We start from the raw sequence: 6266 nt of genomic DNA, 5'->3' as shown, positions 1-6266 counted from the left end.
CTAGGGTTTCAGTAACAAGTTGCCACTAACTGAATGCTTTACAACAACAGAAATTCTTTCTTTCTCAGCTCTGAAGGCTAGAAGCCTGAAATCCAGGTGCCCCTCTGAGGCCCTCAGGGGAGGCTCCTTCCTGGCCTCTTCCTTCCTTGGCTCGTGACAGCACCAGTCCCATCTCTGCCTCTGTCTTTACGTGACCTTGTCTCCTGTGTCCCTCCGCCTCTTCTCATAAGGACACCAGTCATATTGGATTAAGTGCTCACCCAACTGTGTAAAAGCATGTGCTACATGACGTATAGAAACTATTGTCATTATCCATTTAGTTCAGACTTTCCGAGAAGAGACTATATTCAAAATACCCCCTGCAGCAACTGGCACAAAACAGATAGTCAATAAACACTTGTCTCTCTTTTGCCCTTGAGCATCAGACAATTTTATTATAAACATAGTAGTATGTTGTGGGATTCCCAGGTGGAGATTGTGATTGTGCACATGTGTGCTTGTTTTACTTGCTCTTTCTAAAGAGGTGTCAACATTTATCTTTTATCTACCGAGGCAGCTTCCCCACTGCACCCAACACCCCCGGGGAACGTGTGCACACTTTGTAACTCCAAGAAACTTTCAAAGGACACTGTGCTGTACCCAGGCAGAAATTTCCATATCCTGTGAGGATCTGTGTTAATGCTCGGACATTGTGAAATAAACAGTCAAGTGGCACTCATGACCTTGGTTGGGGAGGTACCTTAAAAAAGAATACAGGGGGACCTTCAAGATGGCGGAGGAGTAAGACGCAGAGATCACTGTGGAATCTGAATGAGAACCAAACCTACTCTTGGTTGTAGGTTTTTCCCTTTCATCACTTTAAATATGTCCTGCCACTCCCTTCTGGCTTGCAGAGTTTCTGCCGAAGCAAGGATCTCATTCAGATTCCACGGAGAAATTAAAACCTTTACAGACAAGCAAAAGCTAAGAGAATTCAGCACCATCAAACCAGCTTTACAACAAATGCTAAAGGAACTTCTTTAGGCAGGAAACACAGAGAAGGAAAAGACCTACAAAAAAAACCCCCAAACAATTAAGAAAATGGTAATAAGAACATACATATCGATAACTACCTTAAATGTAAATGGATTAAATGCTCCAACCAAAAGACACAGACTGGCTGAATGGAGACAAAAACAAGACCCACATATATGCTGTCTACAAGAGACTCACTTCAGAACTAGGGACACATACAGACTGAAAGTGAGGGGATGGAAAAAGATATTCCATGCAAATGGAAATCAAAAGAAAGCTGGAGTAGCAATTCTCATATCAGACAAAATCAACTTTAAAATAAAGACTATTACAAGAGACAAAGAAGGACACTACATAATGATCAAGGGATCAATCCAAGAAGAAGATATAACAATTGTAAATATATATGCACCCAACATAGGAGCACCTCAATACATAAGGCAAGTGCTAACAGCCATAAATCGGGAAATCGACAATAACACAATCATAGTAGGGGACTTTAACACCCCACTTTCACCAATGGACAGATCATCCAAAATGAAAATAAATAAGGAAACACAAGCTTTAAATGATACATTAAACAAGATGGACTTAATTGATATTTATGGGACATTCCATCCAAAAACAACAGAATACATTTTCTTCTCAAGTGCTCATGGAACATTCTCCAGGATAGATCATATCTTGGGTCACAAATCAAGCCTTGATAAATTTTTTTTTTTTTTTTTCTGTATGTGGGCCTCTCACTGCTGTGGCCTCTCCCGTTGCGGAGCACAGGCTCCGGACGCACAGGCTCAGCGGCCATGGCTCATGGGCCCAGCTGCTCCGCGGCACGTGGGATCTTCCTGGACCGGGGCACGAACCTGTGTCCCCTGCATCAGCAGGCGGACTCTCAACCACTATGCCACCAGGGAAGCCCACCTTGGTAAATTTAAGAAACTTGAAATCGTATCAAATATCTTTTCCGACCACAACACTATGAGACTAGATATCAATTACAGGGAAAAAAATTGTAAAAAGTACATACACATGGAGGCTAAACAATACACTACTGAATAACCAAGAGATCACTGAAGAAGTCAAAGAGGAAATCAAAATAAAAAAAGTGAAAAGCTTGTTATGTGGATATCCTAGGCTTAAAATTCAGTGGGCCCAGCAATTAGTATTGTTAATAAATATAGTAACACCATTTTGACTAACAAGAATAAGAAAAGATGGGCCTCCCTGGTGGCGCAGTGGTTGAGAGTCCGCCTGCCGATGCAGGGGATACGGGTTCGTGCCCCGGTCTGGGAGGATCCCATATGCCGCGGAGCGGCTGGGCCCGTGAGCCATGGCCGCTGGGCCTGCGCATCCGGAGCCTGTGCTCCGCAACGGGAGAGGCCACAACAGTGAGAGGCCCGCATACCGCAAAAAAAAAAAAGAAAAAAAAAAGAAAAGAATGCAAGTAAGAATATTACAATATGGGACTTCCTTGGTGGCGCAGTGGTTAAGAATCTGCCTGTCAATTCAGGGGACACGGGTTCCAGCCCTGGTCCAGGAAGATCCCACAAGCCGCAGAGCAACTAAGCCCGTGTGCCACAACTACTGAGCCCGCATGCCACAACTACTGAAGCCCGCGTGCCTAGAGCCTGTGTTCCGCAACAAGAGAAACCACCACGAGAAGCCTGCGCACCGCAACAAAGAGTAGCCCCCGCTTGCAGCAACTAGAGAAAGCCCGCGCGCAGCAACAAAGACCCAATGCAGCCAAAAATAACTAAATAAATAATTTAAAAAAAAATTACAATATGTCCCTCTCGTGGAGTGCCTGCTGTGTGTTTTACTCCTTGTACCACCATGCAAGATAAGGTATTATTATTACCATTGTAACATAATATCATGTTGTTGCTTTTACAAGGGGAAAAAAAAAGAAAGAAAAGACAAAAAGTTTTGCAAATATTTTCTGCTCAATTCTCCACTTTCCCTCTAGATGGCACTTTGATACCTCCTTTTGCCACATTTTAAACCATAGCATCTGGACAGAATGCATTTAATTTATAAGTAAACAAATTCTATGTATATATAGTAGCTGGAAACATTAGATCAAATCAACTGCTTCAATTCAAATTCGCTTGACTTTTCAAATATAATTGTTGTAAATATCGAGTCCCTAGACAGTAGTTTGTCCTTTAAACCACGTGCTCCAGCCCCCACCGCCACACCCCACCCCCACCCCACTCCCGCTTTAGGGACTTCACTTCCCCTTAGTGACTAACTACAGGAATCCTCAGCAGTGGGTGACACTGGGTCCTGGGTACCAAGGTGTGCTCCCAAAGACCTCTAGGACTGCAGAGGGAGTGCTCACCTGTCTTCCACCAAGCCATCCCCCTTGTCACTTGTCACCTTGCTGAGTCACAAGGCTCAGGATTTCTTGCGATCTCTCTGTGGCTTCCCTTCAGCTGTTGCAGCGCTTTCTACCACCCCGCAACCGTCTGGTCATTTCCAGTCCCTTCCCCACCCTTGCTTTGCTCCACATGTGAACGGAATCCCCTCCCTTAATTACTCAGAGTATTGTAAAGATCACGTTGCAATATTTAAAACCAACAAGCAAAAACCTTTGAGTTCTGAGGGCTTGGTGATAGGAAAAAAAAAAAAAGAAAAATACACCTCACCTCCACACACACACACACACAAATTCCACGTTTGGAAGTGGATGGAGATACAACCACTCCAAGACTCCGTGAGTCAAGTTCCTCCTCAAGGTTTCCCTTCCAGCTGTGTGTTTCCCTGGCCCCCCAGCTTGCAGAGACCAGCTGGCTTGGGGCTGAAGCTTATACTATTTCTTGACTTTGACAAAGAAACCCTCTTAGGGACAGAATGTCCATCAGTATTTGGGTTTGTCCACTATGTGTGGACAGAGAAAAGGCCTGGGCTACAAATCTGCCCTGACTTGTGGACAGTGTCTAGTAAGTTGGCCAGCTGGCTAGTGACTTCAAAAAAATTTTAAAAACTGGTGGGAAGAAAATCTAGGGAAGAGCGATGTAGGTGCAAGTCGTGGAAAGGGCACAATGTGAAATCGTCAGAGCTTCCACATGTGCCCACCAGAGGGCGCAGCAGTTAGTCTGTGAACGGAAGACTAATTCTAGACTCTAGAGTCTAGAATTGAGAAATTTCTTGAAGCCTTAAATGTCATTTCCCCTCGCAGTCCTACCTTAGCGTGTCTTCAATTTGTAGCCCTCGAGCTTTCAAAAATTACTGGAGTCTAATGTTAGTTCGAGCACCCTATAAAAAATTGTTATTCCTACTAACTAACCAGAGATACTTAAGTATTGTCAAGGGCAAGTTGTGCAGAGCCCATGAAAAGTGACAGGTACTACCTACCCGTCTTTATCTGGCTCCCACGAAGCTCTTTAGAAACTTCTACCCACAAGCTGTGCCTGGACATCGCAGGGATGGGCTCGAAACGCCTCCCCAGTTCGGCCACTACACCATTAAAGTAGAATCACCATCTGTGGAAGAAAAAAGATAGGTCCCTTCGTAAAGTGAGTCCAGATGGTGGCCCTCTGCTAAGAGGTGCCTGTTGGGCAGATATTTGAGTGCCACATACTTCGGGGGGAAATGAGGCCTTAGGAAGTCATATTTTATTCCAACATAGCCATTAAACTGTTTATCTAAGGAAGAGAGTATAGTCTCAGAGTACACAGCAAACTTTTACATAAAAGTATTATTTCAGAGTGAATTTCAGCTCAAGATCTGCCTTCTAAAGTTACCCCAGGCAACAGTAGCCACAAAGCAGAGGACTCAAAGATGCAAATGCCAAAAATATTCGACTCTTAGCGACAAACTAACAAAATAAACTGTTTTGCCAACTAGCCAGTTCAGCCAAGAATAATCATTACAGTGGATTTTGAGGCCTATAACTGTCATATTTTATTCCTGAGTGTAAGAGATTGGGAAAGAAACTTTTAAAACGCAGTTGTTAATTATATGAATGGGACATGTTAAATGATGTTTCATTGGGAGAACTTATTAAAATGATATTATAGTTCAGATATTTTAATTTTTTTCTTTCAAAAACAATGAGTGAATCTAAAACATAACTAATTAATGAATTTTAAAATAATGCCAACTTTTTTTTTAAACATCTTTATTGAAGTATAATTGCTTTACAATGTTGTGTTAGTTTCTGCTGTATAACAAAGTGACTCAGCCATATGCGTATCCATGTCCCCATATCCCCTCCCTCTTGCACCTCCCTCCCACCCTCCCTAACCCACCCCTCTAGGTGGTCACAAAGCACTGAGCTGATCTCCCTGTGCTATGCAGCAGCTTCCCACTAGCTATCTATTTTACATTTGATAGTGTATATATGTCCATGCCACTCTCTCATTTCGTCCCAGCTTACTCTTCCCCGTCCCCGTCTCCTCAAGTCTCTAGAGAAAGCCCACACGCAGCAACGAAGACCCAATGCAGCCAAAAATAAAAAATAAATGAATAAATAAATAAATATTTTTAAAATGAGATGAATATGGAATTGATAAGCTGGGACAGGAGCTCCAGCACCACCCGTGTCCCTGGAACAGAGACTGAGAAACCCCTGGGGCACTTTGGAAATAAGTTTCAAACCAAGAATAATCAATACTTGTAAGAAAAACAAATCCAGAAAGCTTCCAGGGTCAGCTGATGGTCCCTCCACTGCACCCAAGGCTCCAGCACTGCAGTGAGATGTCCTGCCATTATATATATAATGTATAAATACATATAATGGAATATTATTTAGCCATAAAAAAGAAAATCCTATAATTTGTGGAAACTTGGATGAACCTTGAAAGTATTACCGTAAGTGAAATAAGTCAAAGAAGCACAATTACTGAATGATCTCAATTACATGTGTAATCAAAAAGCCAAACTGACAGACACAGAGAGCAGAATGGTGGTTGCCAGCAAGTGGGGGAAATGAGGAGTTTTTGGTCAAAGGATACAAACTTCCAGTTACAAGATGAGTAAGTTCTGGGGACCTAATTCACAGCATGGTGATTATTGTTAAGAACACTGTATTGTATCCTTGAAAGTTGCTAAGAGAGTAGTTAGGGAAAACATCAACGCTCATACATCAACTACATTTTACAGATGCAGAATATGAGGCTCAAGAGATTAAGTGATTTCCCCATAATCACAAAGCTAATTAGTGATAAATCTGAGTTTAAACAATGGATCTAAACTTCAGTTTGGAGCTCATTTTATTATACATGCTGCCATCGTGATCGCCAGTTATG

At 42.6% G+C, this 6266-nt stretch overlaps 1 long non-coding RNA gene across 1 annotated transcript in view; it reads right to left on the bottom strand.

The window, feature by feature from the left end:
- LOC309795844 overlaps window positions 1–4491 on the bottom strand; it is a 53638-nt gene extending 49147 nt beyond the window's left edge. Inside the window, exon 1 of the long non-coding RNA XR_014292377.1 lies at window positions 4372–4491. This is a non-coding gene — a long non-coding RNA (uncharacterized lncRNA). The remainder of the gene's footprint in view (window positions 1–4371) is intronic.
- Window positions 4492–6266: the final 1775 nt, after the last annotated feature.

Source organism: Mesoplodon mirus (assembly GCF_964341445.2).
Source record: "Mesoplodon mirus genome assembly, chromosome: 20".
Classification (NCBI taxonomy): domain Eukaryota; kingdom Metazoa; phylum Chordata; class Mammalia; order Artiodactyla; family Ziphiidae; genus Mesoplodon; species Mesoplodon mirus.
Note: the sequence above shows the minus strand (reverse complement) of the source record. Positions and strands in the feature narration are given on the sequence as shown.